Below are 23574 nucleotides of genomic sequence, written 5' to 3'. Positions count from 1 at the left end.
TTTACGAGATTCCCAGCTCAAGCATCCCCACAGCAAAATACTCCCACAGTGGTGTTTCACCGTTGGGATGGTGTTCTTTGGGTTATACACCTCTCCCTTCTTTCTCCAAACATAAGCACTGTCTCTATGGCCAAAGAGCTCTAGTTTGGTCTCTTCTGACCAGAGGACATGCTTCCAGTACAGATAATCTTTCTCCATGTCATCCTTAGATGGCTTTAGTCTGGCTTGAAGGTGTCTCTTCTGCATAAGTGAAGATTTTCTTGGTCTGAAACCTCCTAGTTCATTCCCTTGCAGGGCTCTAGTGATTGTCCTCTTTGAGACTATAGCTCCTGACTTGGCTAAGTCCTTCACTAGGGTCTTAACAGTTGTTCTGGGGTTTTTAGACACATATCTCACTAGTTTTCTTTCCATTGTCTTTAAAATCTTTTACCTCCTAGCTCATCACCTTACTGAAGTTTTTATTCTGAGTGTAAATGGGAAGATAAGCCTCAGTTTGGCTGAAAAGAGGACCAATAATTTAGAACCTGGTAGTTTTTGTTTTTTGTGAAATAACTTTGTTTCTGTGTGCAAAGTAAAACAATGGAAGTATCCAAAATAAGCTAGGATTTTTTTAATGTATTAGAAAATTCTTGCTCTGTTGAACAGCAGTTGGGAAATATGTGGTTTTGCTCCCCCTCCGTGTCCCGCTGGTGTCCCTTCTTCTCTGACTGCAGCACACCTGAATATACAATATTTCAACTTTCTGTTAACGGAAAAAAAGTTGTCAAGTCAGGCATTTTTTATTGCCCCTTTGTGAAAGCCCTCTAAAATCTTTGGCACGTTCCTGAACCCCAGCGTAATCCTTGAGAAAATTCCCTACGAAGCTTGTGGTAAACCAGCAGCTGGACGAGGAGACAAGATGGATGGCCTGAGTGACAGGCAGCAAAACACCCACAGCAAAGCTCTGCAAGGCTCCATGACTGCACAGACACGCAGCGGCGCAAACACTGACATGTAAACTGTGATATAAATCCAGTGACAGATTCATGCAAGGCTTTAACATGTGAGTGCCTGCAATACCAAGACACATGCATATACATTATGTGGGTCCTCTCTGTGAGGGTATTTGTGGGTGTTGTGGTGGGAGGGAAGCAGGACTGACTACCAGGGCTGAATAGAGGAGCATGATTCTAGACTCTCTTAACTTTTAGGATATAAAAATGTGCTCATTAGGTGCTTAGAGTTATTTCAATGCTAAAAATATGCAATATACTGATGTTGAATTTAAGTTGTTATGAGTTTGTATGGGTGTTAAAGTTAAGTAACCTCCAAATTCCACTTGCAACAGCAATTTCTTCTGCAGTACGATCTACCAGCAAGTCAATCGGAGCAGTACCACTACCTGCACTCCAGTGCGGCACAATGCACAGACTCCTGATCTTAAATCATCACTATATCAGCATTATGTCACATCCTGGCAGACAGACAAAAGGTCGATGGGAGGTCAGTGGGTCACAGAGCTATTACAGTGCCTTCTGACAAAGAAAGTAAACTTTTGAGGCCACAGAATTTTAAAGGAAACCACACATCCTTTGTAGCAAACATGAACCTTTTAACTTCATAATGTACTCATCTATGGTAAAAGCAATAAAATCTTGGAATCATGGCAAAATGAATGGCAAATAAACCCCCAAAAGGCCTTTGAAAGTGCAAATATCTGGCCTGATGAAGTGTCTAATGACCAGAGATTAATGGAGAGATGACATGGAGGCCTGCGCATAACCTTGAAGGGCATTATTCCACGTATACAATGACCACTTGCCAAAGACAATAAGTAATAATAAGTAAAGGCAATTCATCTGTCTCGTCTCCAAGTTGATTTAAATATTCCACTTTTAACTCTTTATGCCTCTTCTCTATCTCCTTTTTTCCCTCTCTTTCTTCAGCAGCATCCATTCATCAAAGTAGTTGTTTCACTAAGTAAAATAAATTTGGAAATTGCTCAATGTTATATTTAATTTGCTATTTTGTGTTGCCGAGGAATACTGTGCCTATGAAAACTGTTCATCCCTTTGAATGTTTTACCCTTTTATTGATTTTATAAATTAATCATGGTCAATATACTAGGGCTTTTTTTCCCAAATAGATATCAAAAGTAATATCAAAGTAAATACAGATGTCTAAAAAGTAAAATAAATAAATAAATAAAAGCTGTAAGTTAAGTGATTTCATAAATAGTCACCCCCTTTAGAGTTACCTGTGACACCTGTATCTGGAAGGTTCAGTCCCTGATTAATTAGTATTCCTGACTACCATTACACCATGAAGACAAAAGAACGTTCCATGCAACTCAGAGAAAAGATTATTCAAAAGTCTAAAAAAATATATCAAGGCTCTGTACATCCTCTGGAGTAAGTAATATGCAAATCTGCCTAGATCAGGCTGAGTGACTGTGCAAAAAGGAGACTAGTGAGAGAGTCCACCAAGACACCTAAGACTACTCTGAAGAAGTTACAAGCTGAGAGAGAATCTAAATATACAGCTGTTGTCCAGGTTCATCACCAGTCAAAGCTATATGGGAGAGTAGCAAAGAGAAAACTCATTAAATCTCGACTAGAGTTCGCCAAAAGGCATGTGGTGGACTCCATGGTCAAAAGAAAAGTTTTTGGTCTGATTAGACCAAAATGGTGCTCATTGGCCATCGGACAAATTCGCTACATTTGGCAGACACCAAACACTACACATCACAACAAAAACACCATCCCCACTGTGAAGGTGGTGGTAGCATCATGCTGTGGGGATGCTTCTCAGCAGTCAGCCTGGAAGGTTTGTTAAGGTAGCGGGTAAAATGAATGTGGCAAGAACACGGAAAGTCCTAGAGGAAAATCATATTCCGTCTTCAAGAGAACTACGCCTTGAGAGAAATTTTACTTTCCAGCAAGACAATGACCTGAAACATACAGTGAAAGCTGCACAGAATGGTTTAAAGACAAAATGGTGAATGTTTTGGAGTGGCTGAGTCAAAACTCAGAAATCAATCCAATTTGAGCAGTTTTGAAAAGAAGAATGTGGTAAAACTGCAGTGTCCAGATGGGCAAGCCTGATTGAGATCTTTTTCAATTTGATATTCAGGAGGGGGTTTTTTGTTAAAAAAGCCAAATTATATTGACCATGATTGTTTTATAAAATCAATAAAAGGGTAAAACATCACTGTGTGACTGCTTCACATTCCTCCACTCATTGGAAGTTTAACAATTTTTTGCCTGGAACTAGTTGAGAAGTTCCATAGGTGTCCAAAAATCCAAATGACACCCTCCAGCCAATCAGAATTGAGTATTCACCAGCACCATGATATGCAACTTTTCAGAATAGTCACAGTACAATGAAAATTGTATGTTATTTCTTGTTTATAATAACCAAAATTGCAGGACAGCTCCTTTACACTGCCTTATCTGCACAAATAGGTTGGCAGCTTTTGCCATCTAAAAAGTTGCTAATGTCTTAGCACAATTTAGGCAATTTGAAGGAGTACACCAGCAATTTGCAGTGTGTTCATTTTTCTCAAAGGCATCTCTCTGACGAAATACAGGTATATTTATTATCAAAGCTTCAGCCCTTTATGACAGCACTGATCATTAAATGGTATCTTTTACAGTACATGCTCTTGACAACCTGAATTTAAAGCTTTTAATGAGTCATCTGTGTTATTGAGGTGTGGTCCTAGCAACATATAGAGTTAGTGAAGCAGTAGTGGAGGGGCCTGCTGTGATATATTTCCTACATGGGACCCAGAAATCCTGGCAAAGCCCCAGAAGAAACTCCCTGATGTAATGCATGTTCACACTTCTTTCCTTATCCCTGACTTGGATCAGAATTAAACTTTAACCCTTACAACAAATCCTTTACTTTAAACCTCCCGTTGAAGTGGTTAGCGCAAAAAGGAAAAAGAACCCACTCACACACTTTTCCATGACAACGTTTAACCCTTTGCTCTGTTTATGCTCAGTGTTTATTAACAGTGAAACAGGCTTATCTTAACACACGTACATGTCGAGAGCACACGTGAGTGGTGTTTAACAGTGACGCAAGCACAGCCCATAAAGCCTGTGTGTATTCAGCTGTGCGCCAGGCAGAAGACTTCCAGTGTGGTTTTATTAGCAATGAGAGAAGTTGACTTCACAGGAACGCCCATCAAACACAAACGGCACATGTGCACTCAGGCGCTGGAGGCTGCTGTGCAACGTTAAATCTTTGTTTAATTTTCAGACATGATTAGCATACAAGAATAACCTCTTTGAATATTTTAATTCAGGCTTGATGCAAGTCCTCATAAAAACTATGTTTCCTTCTGATAAAGTTTGGATTTGAAGTCAACTTTGGAAAAAACAACAAACGACAAAGTAGCAGAATGGAGTCGCTGACAAATGAGCCTCAGCTTTTAGAGTGTGTGTGACATGTTCGCATTAAAAGCCAAATGTTACCCTGAGGAAGTGACTTAATAATGATAATTGGAAGCAAACTTCAAAACAAAATGCAGAGAGTTCAAAAAGGAGACCCTCCCCCTGCTTCCTCTGTGGATGTAATGACTTTCCTTCACACTCCCTGGGCTCAATGTGACATTCATACCAATCAGAGCTGCTCTGCCACAACAGCGCTCACTGTTTGGCTTTGTTTTTTCAATTCCCCCATGCATGCCTTTGCATTTTTATTGTGTGTTATTACCAGATTTCTCAGCAAAGGTTATACAGGAAAAGGGAAACATTATCAGTCTTCATAAACATTAACAAAATCAATATGTAATTTAATGTACCTGTTTTTATATTACACTTCTACTATGTTAAAAAAGGTCAAGTGATGGAAAAACTAGAACCACCTCCTGGTGGTCATATGCTTAAATGAGTTATAGAACACTAGAATGCCTGTCATGGTCTGTGACCTTGACCTTTGACCTTCAAAATGTATTCAGTTTATACTTGATTCAAAGATGACATTTGTGCAAAGCCTGAAGTAAATTCCTAAAGGGAATGCACATGAGACCAGTGACCTTTGCATTTAACCCATGCCCTACAACATTGGTTCCCCACCTGGAGTCCTGGCCCCCTATGAGGGCACCAAAGAGTTCATGGGTAAAAGGCTTTGTTTGCTCTGAGGTTGTCAAAAATAGGTTTGCTCAAATTGATGTAACACACTGACTGGATGGTACATAGAGGGTCTTTTGGTAGTGATAAATGTGTATGGGTCTGTTTTATTAGGATTTAATCACTGAAAACAATTAAAATTAATGCTTCCCTTTTACAGCAATGCATCATTTTTCTCCCCTTGTTGGTCTTTGGGGGGTTCACCATCTTTTTTTTAACAATACAAGAAGGGGGTGCTCCAAGTCAAGGCCTGTAAAAAAATTCCTCAAAGCATTCTTAAGATAAACCATTAACCATCAAGGGATGAACAATGGGCCCAATAACCTTACCTTAAAGATAAAAAAAAGAATAACGGAATCAGAGACGACAGTCATGCAAAGTTTTAAGGAAAGTCCTTTAAAACATTCATGACATAAGAGATGAGCATGAGTCCAATGACCTTGACTTTTGACCCACTGGCTCCGTAATTGAATTAGTTCGCCCATATGTCAGAGTGGACTTTGAGCAAAGCATAAATAAAATCCCTTAAGATGTCTGAGATATCTTGATCACAAGCAAGGGATGCACATGATGCCTACTGGCCTTTAAATATGAACTTCAAAAGCCAACTAGGGCTGCAAGCAGCACTGGTGGGCCCTCGCACCCCGTCGCATGTCGGGGTGTGGTGAAACAGCCAGTGTGTGGTAATAGTGGGGTGTTAGCATTGTGCAGTGAGCTGCAAAACAGCAGAGAGACCATGCAGATTTTGAGTGTGGTCCCTTTAAAAAAATAAGCACAGTGCACTTTGTTTATGAGGTAGTACTGTACCTCAACAGTAGTTGGCAGAGTGACAAAGGTGGATACTGATATGGAGAAGTGATCAGGGAATGATCATTATCAAGTAAAATTTATAAAAGAGTAGACATTTTATGTCCAAGGTGCTTCTGGTGTGTTACAGTAGGGGGCGCTACAGCAAAACCATGAAATTAACATTTAACTCTGTAGAGAGGCAGACACTCATCACACGTTACATTTAAAGGCAACCGGCTGTTGAGAGTTATACCCACTTCCTGTCTTATAGCGAAGGATCAAAATGGCCACTGGGGCATCTGTTAATGAAACATATGAATGTTGGGACAGATATTGAGGACTTCAGATCAAAATCAGAGCATGATAGGTTCAACACACTAAGACAAATGCAGAAATGACCCATTGGCGTCACTTCTTGTTGGCAGAAGAGGGTATCATAATCAGCTGTTTCATGTAGGCGTGTTTTGTGTGATACTGTTTTGTTGCTATAAAACTTCGAAGTCCATAGAATGATGTTCCCCAAAGTTACATCAGTTTTCAGTGAAGCATTTTCCAAAAAGAGGCATTATTTTGAAAATGCGGTGAAGCAGGTGGACTTCCTGTTGGGATTCTGGCATGTGTCCAAGAGGCTTTTTTGTAGGTCTGATAATGACCTATATACACACCAAAAATTATAGGCCTAGGATGAATGGTGTAGCGGAGCTGAATTTTTTTGTGGCAACCCACAGAAAACACATGAAAAATCAACAATGGAGTAATTGTGGACTGGCAATAGGGGGGGCTGTGACAAGTAATTATATTAATGCATGGCTGTATTCAGGAACAATGTGTAATTATCCATGTAAAGTTGGTGATGATCGAACACAACACTAAAACGCTATGAGGCAATATTAGTGTAATTTCACAGCACAAAATAGAGAAAAATGAAGTTGAAGTTTGGGCTCTGGTAATGGCCCCGCCCGATGCTGAAATCTCACCATTTGAATAACTTGGGTCTCAAGGTTGTCTAGTTTGAGTAAGATAAATCTGGAGTTAATCCGATGAAATCCCTTGGACACGTTCGTTCAAACAAGTGTCTGTCAGTGAAAAAAGCCAAAAATGCAAAATTTTGACCTTTCAGCATCCGTAGTTCAGTTCCTGTACGTTTTAGAGGATGGTCATAATGTAATTTCTTTTTCGTCTGACCATGATACACGTGTACTGAGTTTCATGAATGTAGGTCTTACCCAGGGCCCTATCTCCCTTTAGGTGCCCCCTAGAGGAACCTGTGCAATGGACTTATACCGTTCCACCACCGGATGGCTATTTCCCGAGAGGGAGAACTTTGGAGAAAGTTTGGTGAGTTTTGGGGCATGTTAAGGCCCCCAAAATAGACCTCAAAGAGGTGAAAAGTAGAAAAACAAATCTTGACCAATCTTTGATCAGGCTCGGGCCCTAATTATTCCGCCCATGAGTTTGAGTGGGCATTTTTGCAAAGCTTTGAGGTAGAGACTTCCTGGTATATTGTGTATGTAAGCAAAGGATTAATATGATTCTGATGACCTTGACTTTTGACCGTCTCACTCCAAAATCTAATTTGAACACCTTCAAGTCAGAGTGGATATATGAGGACATTTTTAAGAAAATTCCTCAAAGAATTCCTGATGTTTTGTATTTACAAGCAAAGGATGTGAACATTAGGTTATATGACCTTGACTTCTGACCTTCAAAATCTATCAGTTTGTCCTTCAGCTGGAGTGGACATATACACAGAGCCTTAAGAGAACCTTTTAGGTTGTCATGTGATATCATGTGTACATATGAGGGATGAACATGTGGTCCAGTGGCCCAACCTTCAACGTTCACAATGGAATTAGTTTTCTCAAAGCATTCTTTATACATTCACAAGAAAGGGATGACTATTAGTCCAATCACCTTGACTTATGACCTCTTACTTTCAAAATTTATGTCAGACTGGATATTTTTCTCAAGCATGAAGAAAGCCCCCCATTTTCTTGATACACTTTATGGACAAAGGTTTTTGGCCCCACCTGGTAATTCATGAATTCAGGTGTTTCAATCAGACCTGTCGCCACAGTTGAATAAAATCAAGCGGTCTCCATCTGCAAACATTTGTGAAGAGCTCAGTGACCTCAAGCGTGGTACTGTGAGGGATGCCATATTTGCAATGAGACAATCTGTGAAATTTGATTCTTCCTCAAGGCAAGGACTATAAAGACATGGTTTGATGAGTTTGGTGTGGAAGAACTTGACTAGCCCACATAGAGCCCTTACCTCAACCCTATCAAACATCTTTGGGATGAAGTCGAACAGAGATTGCGAGCCAGTCCTTCGCGTCTAACATCAGTGCCTGACCTCATAAATGCTCTACAGAATGAATGGGAACAAATTCTAATATATTTGTGCAAAGGTGGACATTTGTGAAAAGTTTAAGAAGAACTCCTCAAAGCCTTTCTGAGATATTGCATTCACAAGAATGGCCCAGGAGCGCATGGAGAGATAACCTGGAAACACCAGTATGGAGGCATAAACAAATCTGGACAAAGAGCCATTTCCATATGTCTGTATACTATAGCTGGATCTCTAGCAAAACAAACCCAAAGACTATAGGTTGTTTCTCAACATGACAGCAAGAAAAAGCAGCAGCAGCAGCAGCAACAGTTTATAGTGCACCGCAAAAAAAAATGACATAGCTGTAAGTTGTACCCGCTCTGTGCAGTGGAGTCATGACAAATGAGGGGACACTGAGAGAAATCCAGGTGACATTCTCTGGCTGACTGCCTTTTCTCTGCCCACCCAGGGGAGTAATTTCACACTGTTGAGAGGCCTCTGCGCACATTTTTCAAACACAGGGAAGTAAGAAGCAGCAATGGATGGTAGCATTTGATTTCCCATGTGTGCACCTGATGATAGGTCCAGTTTTGGGAAGTTTCATGGATTTTAGAATGGAGTTTTTTTTAAGGCTTTACAAGGTGAAATGAACTCTCTGAAGGCTAAAAACCAGACAGAGAACACATCTGGTATGTTAGTTTAAAAAATGGATCTCAGAAGCACTTCTGTTTTGTTTTTGCCCTTTCCTTCTGCTCTTCGTCTTCTTTTCTCTTCTCAGACTCTGTGGGAAAAAGCGGGGAGAAGACGACAGAAAACAAAGCAGAAGGCACTGATATGGGGACGACACCATCCCTATGTTTTTTCTCTCGGTGAATTCTCATAAGGATTATCTGTGGTTATGCTTCTATTTTTTGACAGGTCGATTGAACAACACTATCTTGTTTTCTCTCCAAAGATAGAACCACGAGCAATGGAAAATACTTTGTCTGCTATCATCAAAGGCCACAATAATCCCCTGTGCTTAAATATATATAACTTCTGTCAAAAGAAGGCAAAGAAAGTGGACATGAGAGGAATACACAAAGCAGCTGAATTTAAAGCTTCTTAGGCTGGCTAGCAACAACATAGCCTGCCCTGTAATTCCAGATTACTTGGTCATGCTTTCTCCACATATACATAACAATTTCTATATGATCAAAGCTCAGCCTTTCAAATATATGCAGCATGAATATAATTTCTTGCTTACAATGCAGTTCATAGACTGTAAAGTAGCCCCCTCTGAGCGTTTTTGGACATTACCACCCTCGTCATATGGAGAAATGCCCCAGGCAGGTAGGCTGCAGAAAATGAGCTGGTGTTAGAATCCTTTAAACTTCACTTTAACTACAGCTAAGGTTTTCGGCTCTGTGTGCTTGCTCCCACACTAATTTATATCTGTCAGCATGCGAGCTAATAGAGCAAAAGAGAAATACCAGGGGCATGACGAGAGCTAGGTTCAATGAATGAGCCCCTTCTTTTCATATTTGCACAGGGTCAGAGGTCACACACAAATATTTTGAACTTGCATGTTGCATGCAAGAATAGTGGTGTGCCATGATCAGAAATAACACAAATAAGCCCAGAGGATATAGCACGTAATTACTCTTTATTAGAAGGTCAAAAAGGGGAACCCAAACAGAAATAAACTCCTTTGAAGACGGATGACCAAACAATATACAGCTCTTTTCTCTATCTCTTGTTTTATATAGGTGAAACATTCATGCAAGCATTGTATTTTACATATCAAACATAAAAAATCCTATCTGCTTGGACATTACTCTACAACTACCTCAGATATATAACTTGCAGGTGCTTACATTACATGTCATCAAATTTAACCACTTATTTCAATTATCTTTCCATATTTATACAAAATAGTTTAACAGAAAAAGACATAGGACAAAGAAAAGCATTTCAAAAAATGCAGGTAAATACATTTTTTAAAACAGAAAATGAGTGGGAGATTCCACTCTGGTTGCTTATCAAAACACAGACCTCTGTAAAATTACATAGTCTATTAAAAACAAATAATTTTCTCATTAAGATTTTTGATTAGTTTATAGATAAAGAGAAATATTTTGACACAAATTTACATAAAAACGAAGATATTTTCTCCCATGATCCCTTCAATAAATAAAATTTCATGTTATCGACCATGACCAGGTAAATATTGTAAAGCTGTAATCAGGCAGATCCATCCTGCAAAGCTTCAATTTGAAACGTTTGTGCCCAGTCTGATAATAAACAGACCAACCAGCATCATTTGAGGAGAACAATGTGGTAGCTTCAGGCACAGATAGGTTCTACTGGAAGCCGATAGCAATGGCTGCCACCGGTGTAGCGCTTAGCTCAGTTGTAGCTCTAGTACAGCAGCAGTTTTTAGAACTGGATCACATCTCTTTGTTTAATAAAGAACAAAGAACAGCCACTGAGTTTGCAATTGTTACGAGCGGGGTTTAGTTGTACTGGAAGCAGATGGCGATGGCTGCCACAGGTGTAGTGTTAAGCTCAGATGTATCTATAATATAGTATAGTATAGTAACTGGACCAAATTTCTTTATTTAAACAAGAGCAAAGAGCCACACTGAAAGCTTCTCCTCACAAAGATGTTTTAGCACTCTCCCACCTTGCCTCAGCAACAAGCTTTCTCCACCGATGAGTTCCATTGGTTACAAACTACGGCTGCGCCTGCCTGTCAAGCTCAGGTTACTACTGGAGCTGCACATGCCTACTACCTCATTTTGTCTTGTCCCTTTTGATTGGCCCGTTGGCACGTCTATTCCCCTTCTAAGAATTTTTATTCTGCCCTTCCCAAACACTTTATATGAGAGATTCCCAGATGAATGGGAAATATATCCATGCATTGAATATATGAAACAGTCTATCCAGTGAGCCAGGTTAGTGTCAGTTTGCTTCCTCAAAAATGTCCTCACGTCACACCACAAATTCCCCATTACAATCTTTGCAGCACCCATTTTGTATAAGGAAATGTCAGTAAATGATGCCTGCAAATCAAGCATAAAACAGTATAATCCATAGCAACATCTCATTTGCATCAGAAACACTGAAAGGTCAGAGCTAGAGCTAGCAAACACTGTATGGATTAAAATGTGGCCCTGTTTACTGGTGTTTGTTGGGAACAGAAAGAGCACTTGTTAAATGCCTTCTTGTGTTTGCCATTAAAGACATGTCTGATGAGAACATTTTGACATGTTCATGAGAAACTAAACTAATGCCCTATTCGCATAGGACTAGTATTACCAAGGGATCTCTGGTCATTTGTAATAATCGACAGGACATCTGTATTTTCAATCCAGTGTGAATCAACCATGTCTGTAATTTGTGAAGTAAAACTTACAGGAAAAATTTCCTACCTTATTTCAGCTCCTACATAGGTTCACAGGTAATTCTAATCCTGTGCGAAACAGCATCTCTGTGATTTAAGGTGGTAATTATGTTTTTGTATGGTCTGTGCAACTTTCTGTGTGCTTTATCCTGATTAAAAAAAATATTAAAGGCAGTGTAGGAGATTGTTTACAGTTTTTTTACACATATAGGTTATAAATAGTACTTCTCTTTCAGTTCATTTCTGCTTCTTTGTAAAAATGGTTTTATTTTACCATTCTTTATTATCATTCTTTATTTGGACTGTGCTGTCCAAATGTATGTGCACACACCGCTTCTCTCTTCGTGCACAGTGCTTCTGCTCTGCTTCCTTCAATCCCTGATCTTATATCAGTATAAGTTAGCCATACATTAAATGCATAACACAATTTATGATTAAAATGTGCCGCTCAACATGCAGTGTTCAGGCAGTAACAGCTGATCTGCATGAGAAGGGTTGTTGTGGATGTGTGACAATCCCATATTCATAGAGCACAGAGTAACATCAACAGCATCAACTTCATAAAAACTGTTAAAGGTAACAGGTGAGGTTCAGATTTAACATTAGACATCTCCCCTCTCATACATTAACATGCTTGACTTTCTCTGTCTTCCTCTGTCTGATCAGCTGCAAATATGCACAGGTGACTTACAAGACCTTGGTACATGTTACCTGATAGGTTCACTGTGCATTTTCATTGCTGCAGCCATGCAGCACCTTCATATTTTCCTTCAGAAATGTCTGTAGCCAAAATCTGAGTACATTACAGACTTTGCTTATCCCATGCGAATGCACCGCAGCAAATTAGGGGAGAATTCATAAGGTAATACCAGAGGTGGAAAATGAACACGACTACTGTAGACTACTCAAGTTAAAGCAAAACTGGTCTATAAATCTACTCAAGTAAAAGTAAGTTACAGGCGGGGACCCTAACTCAGTAGATAACTTGCCTCATGGTGCAAATGTGTCAAACTAGGGCTGTTGCAGTATACCGCTATTGAAGATAATTGTGGTATTAAAAAATAAATTTTCGATATTATGTTAAAAATGTGCATATGATAATATCGTGTAAATGATCCAGTGTCACTTGAACACAGTTTGTTTTCTACGTCCGCCCACTTTTTTTCCACCCTGCTTCGTCTCCCTCCTGTAGCACCCCAACAACCACTCCCTCTTCCTCCTCACACACACACACTGACCCTCCGCAATGACAGCAGCTGCAGTACCTCCTTAGACAGGTATTTTGAGTGTAATTCATCTGCCAAAAGAGAGAACACAACATAAATAAAGTTAAAGATAAATTTGGTTAATTGTCCCATTATTATTTAAATTTTTATCGATGTCGTGATAATATCGTTATCGTGACACTTTTTGCCCATAATAATCGTAAAGTGAAAATCTGTTATTGTGACAGCCCTTTGTCAAACAAACAAACAAAAAACAAACAAATAAACAAAAAAAAAAAAACAGGCAACAATCCAGTTGAAAAAAATGTCCTAAAGAACTCCAGCAACAACAGGCAATACCTTAACACATCAACATACAAAACATGATGGAAAACTCTGCCAACACATTACCCAGCTTTAAATTACTGTGTAGTCAACTGAGGTGGAAAATGTACAAGAGTATGGTACTTATGTAAAAATACAGTTACTCCATTTAAAACCCAATAAAACGTCTCAATTACAGCAATCTGAGTAAAAGTAATTAGTTACTTTCCACCCTGGGTAATACTAGTCCTGTGCAAATAGTACAAAATAATGTATTTATATGGGCAGCTATGTGTGGGTGTCAGGGCTTTTGTGCGCCTTTAGATCTCTGTCCATGTAGGGAAAAATTTCTCTTTCAGTCAACTTTGTTAGCACCCTTGTAGTGATCACCACGAGATACAGCGTCACTGACATTTGTGCTGAGTGGATTTCTATTGTGTTACTCGTATGACTCCCAAATGAACCTCAAGCTTAATTGTCCATTAAAATGAATGTAAGCCAATTTTCAACACTGGTGCTTCTGCCATCCACCACAGAGAGTGATGTCATGACAGTAAAGTGTCTGCAGGTGGTTAGTGACTATGGTAGACATTAAAATAAGTCAGAGCTGGCAGTGAGGAACAGTGCTGTATGAGTGTAGAGCTCTCAGGCTGTTGACATATAGTTCCTCTTTTGCTTCTGCATCACCATTACACGATGTGAATCTACACACATTTGTTGTAACCTATTGCAGCATTGCAATGTAAAGGGCTAATGTGGCATCTATGGACTGCCTTCATCACAACATCTGTTGGATTCCACAGTTATCAGAGTGTGCAAACAAAGTGTGAGGCAGGTCAGAAGTCATAGACAATCAGCATCTTTCAGTGAAGGTGACAAAGCAGGAAGCTGGGGTCAATATTGACTCTCTCTGTGTACCAACATTCCTCCCGCTGGGAGACCTGGGGCAACCAATTCAAGGACAGACGACTTCTCTGGTCTTTTCCCCCTCTTAAACAGCATAAAGAAAATGGAAAGGGAAATTTTCAAGTGCTGAAAACTTCAGTCAAGCTGCATGAAAGCTTTCACAAAAATAAGAATGAGTGAAGCAGTTTTTACCCGCAATGTTTTTAAGAAGGGAATCCTTGTCACTCGCTGAAGAATTACTTTGAGAAGCAGCTTTTCACAGGACTGGAGACAGACGCTTTACATAGCAAACATTAGGTCCTCTTCCCTCTGGTTTGTGATGGGTTTGTTTGAACAGGCAAATGACAGCACAAGGAAATCACAGGCATCCTGCGAGTAGCACGCCACATAACAGCAGGAAGTAGACAGCTGAATCCAGGTAAGCTTTCTGTTTTATCCTCTCCTTTGCTGATCCACCTTGGCTTCCTGCAGATGTGAGTCTTCAGGTGTGTTTGTTTGACGCTATTTTTACTCGCTGCAGGTCCAAACACAGGAATAACCTCATATAAATTAAACTGTTACACCCTGACAACCTCTATTTTCCACCCACGCAGGATCGGGCCTGAGACATTCCTGCTGCGCGTTGGCCTTATTGAGCTATGATTGGCTGGTCACATTGACCTCAGCACATCATCAATCACTGCCGCCTCCAGGTGCCCCAGTTTTTTTCCTCCCCTTATTAGTCTCTCATGGGCCAATGCCATGATGGATATCACCACGGGGATATCGTTCATCTCTTCGGGGGCTGCTAATGGGATGAGACCACCCCCACTTTTAGGTGGGGATTTAAGATAACATGAAGAATGTGTCGAGAACATGGAGGGGAGGGAGAGGGGTTAAACAAGGGAACATTTAGGGCTGTTTGTGTTATGATACACCAGGGATTGATGATCTCCTCTGACTAAGACGTTTGTCAGCCTACACTGCAAGCTACGCCGAAGATTACTGCATCCTGCTCCTTTATCGCCTGCCAGGAATACTGTGCTTTTAAAGGCTTCTGGAAAAAGATGGATGCATTAGAGTCATCCTAGACAAGATATACACTCTGCTCTGTTTGTTGTTCACCTCACACCTTAACAAAGCTGCTGTGGATAACGAATGTAGTCCAAACAGCAGGTGGAGCTGTCTGTACAGGTAATAGAGCCAGAATAAGGCATAAATTTAATAACAAGGCATGCATAAAAAGATTGCCCTTGTCTGAACTTAAGGTATTTTTGTAGAAACAATACTGATGTAGCATTTCATTGCAATATGAATGCACTTGAATGAGTCATTGCTATAGTACAGTGTGCTTTCCTTCCTTTTTTAAACCATTAAAAATGTCACATATAGAGAGGGAAACTGGGCCACCATACAAAACACAATGCAAGTAGATTATACAATGCAGCGCCAGAGCATTGCATGAACAAAAATGATGAAATCCATGCAAAAGAGGGCTGCAACTAAGACAAGTAGGCATTGCTTTGCAGCTTTTTCCACCTGAAGTAATGCAAAATTCTGAATAAATCTAATCAGATTCCTTTTGACACAATGCGGACAGTATCTCTCTGGTTCTAAAGTGAGAATGTCTACATTTTCTCTGGCTTTTCCTCTCATAAATCTTTAAAATGCGAGTGCAGTGCTGTGATTACTTGCAGTGTGACCCACTGAACAGCAGATAGCACCATTGGACACGTCATGCTCCACCTCTACACCCCTCCCTCTTTCTACAAATGGGCTGTAGTAAAGGAGGTGGGCTGAAATCAGTAGGTGGATTAAATCACTGCTCTCTATGTGCTCATAATGTACATTCAACAGTCTCCTCGCTGACCTTTTATTCCTTAACATCCCATTTTCTGTCCAAAATCCCTGTATTTTAAAAGAACTGTAAACACAATCTGAATGTTTAGAGTCCTTACTTTGATACCTGAAGTTTCAAGCTTGTTATCATAGGCATGCCATTTACAATACATGAAAGAAACATGATGATAACAGAGGGGACATACACTCGTCTTAGTGTACTGTGAAAACACCCACTGTGCAGAGTGTTGCATAATGTAAAACCAGGGTGTCTCATTGCATAAATACATGTGTGCTGTAAGAATGCTGCAAGAAGGTCAGGTTATGATGGCATACACTTAAGATGCATGCCAACAAATCATGAGACTGTGTTTGAATTAATGAGTCTAAATGCAGGTTTTTGTTTTCCCCTTATTTAAGAATACGTGACGTGGAAACAGCAGTGGTGTTTATCTTCACACTGCTAGAGTGCAGCATTTCCAGCATTTCCTACTGTTTACAATTTCTCCATTTCTTTTGGAGATGCCTCACATTTTCATCTTTATTAGGATAGCGCTTTTAGTTAGTTTGTGATAGATAGCAATCAATATTACGGTTATTCTAGTAAACACATGCAAATATGATTTAATGATGCACTACAATACCAAATCTTGGACTATTTTCATCTGACTTTGCACATAAGGACAACATTAATGACCTTTGATACTCTCAGATTATTGAGAATATACATTCAGATTTTCTTACTTGTTGTGCAACTTATAAATACCCCAATAAAAAGTCACCAAACATGTTATCCACTGCCTAACAGTTTTCCTCCAGCTAAACTTGGTCAAATTTAGTCCAGTAATTGTAGAGTTTATTACTGAATGCCAAAATTTGTGCAGTGCAACTATCCCTTAAATCTATAATACAGGTGCATGTCAAAAAATTAGAATATCATGTCAAAGTTATGTTTTCCTGTGACTTTAGAAATTTACATTTCCATATTCAACATTAATCTAAAAAAAGTGACACATTCAAGACTTTTTTGTTTTGATCTGGCTTAAAACTTACAAAAATCCACTTTATTGTAGAAAAGTTTTCTTCATTCTCTCATTCTGGTTCAGTACACACAACCACAACCATGGGGAAGACTGCTGATTGTTTTCCAAAGCAAAGGTTGCATTTCATTTACAAATCTAGGTCCCAGACTTTGGAGGAAGATCTGAGAGGCATGGAATCTAAGGTGATTGAAGTCCAGTGTTTCCAGTTTCCACAGTCAGTGATTGTTTGAGGTGTCATGTGATCTGCTGGTGTTGGTCCACTGTGCTTTATCATGAGTCAAAGCTGTCAGCCATCTACCGGGACATTTTAGAACACTTCAGGCTTCCATCTGCTGAGAGGCCTCATGGAGATACTGACTTCCTTTTTCAGCAGGACTTAAAACATAACACCCCAGCAGTGCCACAGACTGACTGCCTCCATGCCACATCACAAAGATGCAGTAGTTTGTGCAAAAAGGACCTCCAACCAGTCACTGAGTGCATAAATTAGCATAATTTTCCTGAAGGTTAACATCTGTATTATAAATCCTTTTTTCTGTGACTTTTCCCAGAGCTGGATCTGTATGTGTTTCTATAAAGATTACTTTACTTCATGATTCACTGCTAAAAGCAGCAGTTATACTGCAATTACATCACTTTTGCATTACTCTGCCTGCAATGCACAGTCACTTAGTTGTTAGTAAAGAGCATACATTTAAACCTTACGATAAGGACGTACTCAAGATCACTTTTGATGCTCTTTGAAACAAATAAGGTGACACTAAGCCTGTTTATCTCCTTTGTGAATGTCTGTTGCTGAAATTTCAGCCTCTGATTTATGGTTCATTTTGGCATCATGCTCTTTTCTTCATAGTCCACGGGTCTTTTAAGCTACGAAAGCAAAGCTACAACTTTGAGTAAAGATTTGATGTCTGCTTAACAGCAGTGGAGAGTTGTTTCTGGCCTTGACATAGTTGACACTTCACCATTATGGCAGTGTGCAGACCTTCAAGTCTCAAAAGTTTCCATGATTTGAACAGCTCTGCTTTTTTTACTTCTTCTTCTTCTCTGGACTTTGGCTAATGTCATGTGAGTAATGTGAGTCAAGTGAGAGTCATTTATCTGTATTGTTTGGTTTTATTTTAAAGCTTCTGCCTTAGATTAATACATTGGTTCCAAACCCTGGAACACTTGTTTAACAGTTTATGCAGGGTGTTTTGGTAAGAATAATGTGTTCATCTATTTCCTAAGGGTCTTATAATGAAACAGTTAAAACTGGTGTTGGTTTTTGACTGCTCTGTATCAGTTTTTTCTGTCATGCGGGTCATGGGACTTTTCTTCAATACAAGAAGGAGGCTTCAAGGAAAAAAGGTTAGGCACCAGTGGATTTATAGATGAAGCCCTTAAAGGTGCAGTGTGTAAAATAGGGGAGTATTAGCAACATCAAACAGTCAGAGGCCACCAGTGTAATAAAGAAAAAAAGGTCCTGATATTTGCTCCCTTCTTTGGTTCTGCATTTAGGGGGCCCTCCATATGTATAAATAAAAGGTTTTTTCTGTTCTGGGGTATTAAAAAATTAAACTATTTGATATATTCGGGTAATCAAACACTAATTTAGTCAGGCATATTTATTTGTATTTTGGATCATTTTGACCAAGTTTATTCCTCTAACGACCACATGGCTAAATATTACACACTGTACCTTTAACCATATTTTCCCTTTATCCCACATCCTTTCAAAACAAACCCGATAAAAATCCGGTCTAGTTTGTCTGTACATTTTTGTTATTTTAGAAATAGAATTCATTGGACGTTACATGATGACTCTTACAACATTTGTTCTCAGTGTATGTCTGTATGTGACTTGTAAAAATACATGGAAAATAAACTAAAAGGAGACTGTAGGAATTTTCCCATTTCCATTTCCATAATACTTAAAAATGGATGATAAAACCCCGAGGAGTTGTGTGTAACACTTGTCCTTGTTTTAAGTCTTTATGCAGAGAAAAATCACTGTGGTATAACAGCTTTAGACTGAATGCACTTCATCATTTTCAAGGACGTACATGTCATACTATCACTTTGCAAACTCTGTGATATTTCTTTCTTTCTCTGTCTTTTGAGAAAAGTGTTGCTGATTTTTAATTCTAGAGTTAAAAGCCAAAGTTTTCTTTAATTCTTACGTTTAATAAATAGTGGTTTATCGATGGCCACTGGCTGGATAATTGTCTTTGGAGTTGGATGAACATTTTTAGTACAGTCTGAAGTTCAGGAAGAGCTACAGTACAGTCTGAATCTGTATCCTTGATAGTTTGCTCTTGTCTCTTAAAAGAAAGATTATCTTAGAAAAGATCCTGGATTAACTTTACTTAAAAAATATGCATATGTGAATGAAAAGCATTTTTAGGTTCATGTTAATGGACTTTTTCAGATAAGTTTCTTTTAAATGCAGCTCTTTCATTAAATGCTGACAATAAGACTGATTTCATGCTGCTATAGTCTGGCTTTCCTCTCATGAGATGGATCCAATAGAGGCCGTTTTATTGAGATGACAATAAAACAATACAAATGCATCAACACATTTTTGTTCTTGCAAAGCATCACAATGTGATTAAAAATGATCTGCATCAGTTTCCTGCTTTTATTCGAACCAGGTGATTATGAATTCCATTAGCGGTTCATCCGCTGTGAAAATCCGACCTGATGGTAGTGATTAGGCCCTGTGGGTCTTTGGTCAGTTTGTAGAGCATCGATGTTAGCACTCAATGTCCCCCTGCTGCTCAGCCCAGCTGTGAGGTGAGTGAGCTCCAGATAAACCTCTGTTGGTCTGGAAAGAGGAAATCACTTTTTTCCAAACCATGATATTAAATGTGCACTGCTGGTTTGATTTTAAAGACAGACTCGCTGTTTGTTGATGTGATAAACACATAAAAAAAAGGAATCAGCTTTTGGTGGAGCAACAATTTTGTAATTTTCTTCACACTCCTCGTTTTCTTGGACCCCAAGGCTTTCCCTACACCCATGTTGCCTTTTTGTCCAGATCTCCTGTTTGCTGCCTGATGCCCTTGCCCTTTTGCTTTGTTTACTGAGGCAGATGTGAAGCGGTGTTGGGGAACGGTCTTAACCCACCTCCTCTACAAACAGCTCTGCCGCTGCCTTCTGGACCTGCATTATTGAACACGCTGCAGCACGGCCTGAAGGCTCGACACCAGGTCAGAATCACAGATTCACAATCAGCTGTCGTGGACAAGCTATATTTAAATCAGGGTCAGTGCTGCTCTGAGACCATCATCCAGCACATTACCATCACTTAATAATCTTTGAATGGATCCTGTTTGCATTTTAACATCATTGATGTTGAGTTCAGGGGGCCTAATCCCTATCAGCAAGAGTTAATGGGAAAACAAATTGCAGTGAAACACACCCAGATTAAAGAACTGGTGCAACATTGTTGCCCTCTTATTTCATGAACTTGGATATTTAGAACAACAAAAGGAGAAATTAGAACCCCAAGCTTGTTTTATTTCCCTAACAGAAACCTGACCAGAATGAAGAGTCTTTTTTAACCATGTGTTCTGAAGCTGTATAAAAACTGGACGGATCCTTACCCTGGTGTCTGAGTGAGGTTTAAAGCTCATCCTTTGTGTTGCCATGTTGGAAATTAACTTTCGGACACATGTTAAAATGCAGATTATTGCACCTCTGCATTACTTTCACTTTTCAACACAAGAGCTAGTTACTTGTGTAGCAGTAATCAATGGGAATGATAGCAGGCTGCTGACATCTATCTAGGTCTGAAGAGTTGAACAGTGGACAGCTTTATCGCCTAACAGCAATCAAACAACATCCAAATGCTGCAAAGGTCAAAATATGAAAATAAAAGAGAGCTCGTTCAAAGCAGCAAATGAAATAGACAAATCATCCCAAAATATGTCCCTCAGAATAAAATTCTCTTTTGAAATTTGATATTAATCATTCTGATTTGAATGCGAACACGGAACACAGGTAATGTTGATAAAGTGTGCTCTTATCGGGTATCAAACAAAATAGGCAAGTCAGATGACATCTGTAGCAGATCTTATGACTGGCCACACTGCATTCTGGGCCATCCACAGTCTCTCTGGGCTAGGCTCGCCATCACAGAACTCTCCAGATTCTCTGTTGATAAATAGAACCAAACAATGCCTGCACATTGTTTTTAATAGCAAAGAATATCGAGTGTCTCCTGTGGAGAAAGGTTGAGTCAAGCGGAGCTGAGAGGGAAGTGGGGAAGTAGACAGTCTGGTTGTTGTTTTACATTTTGGGGCTTCATTTAAAATGTTCAGGGTTCACAATGGGTCACCTTGGGTGTGCAGCACCCAACCACCTATAGCTGATGGTACAGTTAAATGTTTTACTGATATTTGAGGCTGAGTGATACATATCATCTGATATATTGGCTGTATAGATAAGCAGCAACTTATGCTACTATCTGCCTATACAGATATAATGCTGATAAGATTGTGCGTCCCAATGTATGACCAGTAACTGAGGATATTCTTTAACAATAATGAAATGAGTTACATAGTAGAGAAACATGATGATTTGTGGCTATAAATAATTCTTTATTAGAAGTTATTAATGAGCACTTATATCTGGCGTCATGGCTGTTCTGGGACCCTGCTGCCTTTCCTCGAGCCCACATGGAAAGTTTTAAACAGGAACAGCACACATTCCTGCTCTTCCTATGCCAACAAGGAAAGCATAAGGCAAGGGCAGAAGCAGCAAAAATCCCTGAGCACAGCATGCATTAGTGACAACAGAATGACACTGATTACACCAGAAGCAGAATAAAGAAGAGGCTGGAGTGGAGGAGGCTTGCAGAGAGTGTAGCCAGGCAAGAGCAGTTTAAATAAGATCGCATGTGAGCGATTAGCCAATAGCATGCTTAGAGCAAATCAGCTGGCCTTTAGCTTATGGCAGCACTTGACTCTGTGGCCTGCCCGAACGAACATTATATGTTTGATTACATATCAGTCAGTGTTTTTGGGGGTCTTTAGTCTACAGTTTTTGATATATTCCACTTTTACTATTGAAATACCTCATTTGAAGCTTTAACATGAAATGAACTCATTCTTACATGCATATGACATTTATTGTTTTTGTTTAATAACCAATTCTGTTAAGTTGCGGTCTCCTTAAATCACTTCCTTATATTAGCTTCACTTAACCAGAGGGGCTTTACATGAAACAAAATAGACCCTTAAACTTGACTATCCGATTACAAGTCCACTCACCAGAGGTAGAAACTGGCTTAGCAATTAGCATAGGCTAGTTGTTTATATAAACAATGTAATAATAGCTACTAAGACTCAAATATGCAGCAGTTACCTTAGAAAACCCTCTCATAGTCTCGGTGGGTTCTAGGAATAGAAATTCCTAAACATTTAAAACAAGTTTCATCTGTCTTTCTGTCCTTGAACAGTGGTTAAAAACATACTAGCATAGGAACGTGTTTCAACTCACGGGGGATCCAATGGACAAAAAATTGAACAGAAAGGTTTCTCCGTGGATCACGGGTAGGATTTTTTTTTTTTTTTTTTTTAACAAAAGATTAGCTTGCTAGGTGGAAATCTAGAGGCAGTCACACTTTCAGGAACATTTTGTGGATTTTGTGCAGTAAATCAAAAATATTTCAGAGCTGGATAACAATGTGTGAACATTGAGATTTCAAGGTGAAGTGAAAAGTGAAAGTAAACTGACTGCTCGTAGCATCCTCTATAGCAGTGGTTCTCAAACTTTATTTTTCCAAGGCATATCTAAGGTTGAGCCAAAATCTCAAGGCACACCACATTCACATCAATACAAAATAGACTTTTTAAATAATGTTACAGTCAAGGAGGCCTATAAGGGGGGATAAGGGGGAGAGCTTTCTGGGGTCCAGCCAACTGGGGAATCATGGAATTGGCAAAGGGTGCCTGAAAGGTGACAAAAATGAGTTAAGAGTGATGAAAAAACATGGCAAAATTGGGCAAAAAGTGGCAAAACAAAGTCAGAAATGGGCGACAACTGGTTAAACAAACGTCCAAACAATGGGCTGAAATTGGCAAAAACTTGTTGAAAGCATTGAAATAGTGGCAGAAATGGGTTACAAGTGGTCTAAAAGGTTAAATGTTGTAAAAAGATGTTAAAAATTAGTTAAAAGTAATATAAAAGGACAAAACTGTGCAAAAAGGTGGTCAGACAAAGACAAAAGTGGGTTATAGTTGCTAAATGTGGTATAAAGGGGTTAAATGTGATGGAAATAATGGCAAAAAATGGCCAAACAGCAAAAGTGGTCAAAAAGTGGCAAAAGGGTAGCAAAAATGGGATAAACGTGGCCAAAAGTTCCAAAAATGTGGCAAAAATGGGTCAAAAGTAGTAGTAAGAATTGGCAAAAATGCTAATAAGCAGCAAAAAGGTAGATGAAACTGTCAGCTTGGTTAAAAGTTGCATGAATTAATAACTTCAACACTAATTTCAACCCAATATTAGCTTGCCACTTAGCTCTAAATGAGGTAACTGTTAGCCAGAATGCTAGCACCAATGCTACCAATCCAACACACTGACATCATCAATAAATCACAACTGGGGAGCTGGGCCCATTCTCTGGGTTTTTCAGCACTTGCCATGATGTTGTAGTAATAACATGATTCCTG

Source organism: Cheilinus undulatus, linkage group 5 (assembly GCF_018320785.1).
Source record: "Cheilinus undulatus linkage group 5, ASM1832078v1, whole genome shotgun sequence".
In the NCBI taxonomy this organism is placed as follows: Eukaryota; Metazoa; Chordata; class Actinopteri; order Labriformes; family Labridae; genus Cheilinus; species Cheilinus undulatus.
This window is presented reverse-complemented; position numbering follows the sequence as displayed.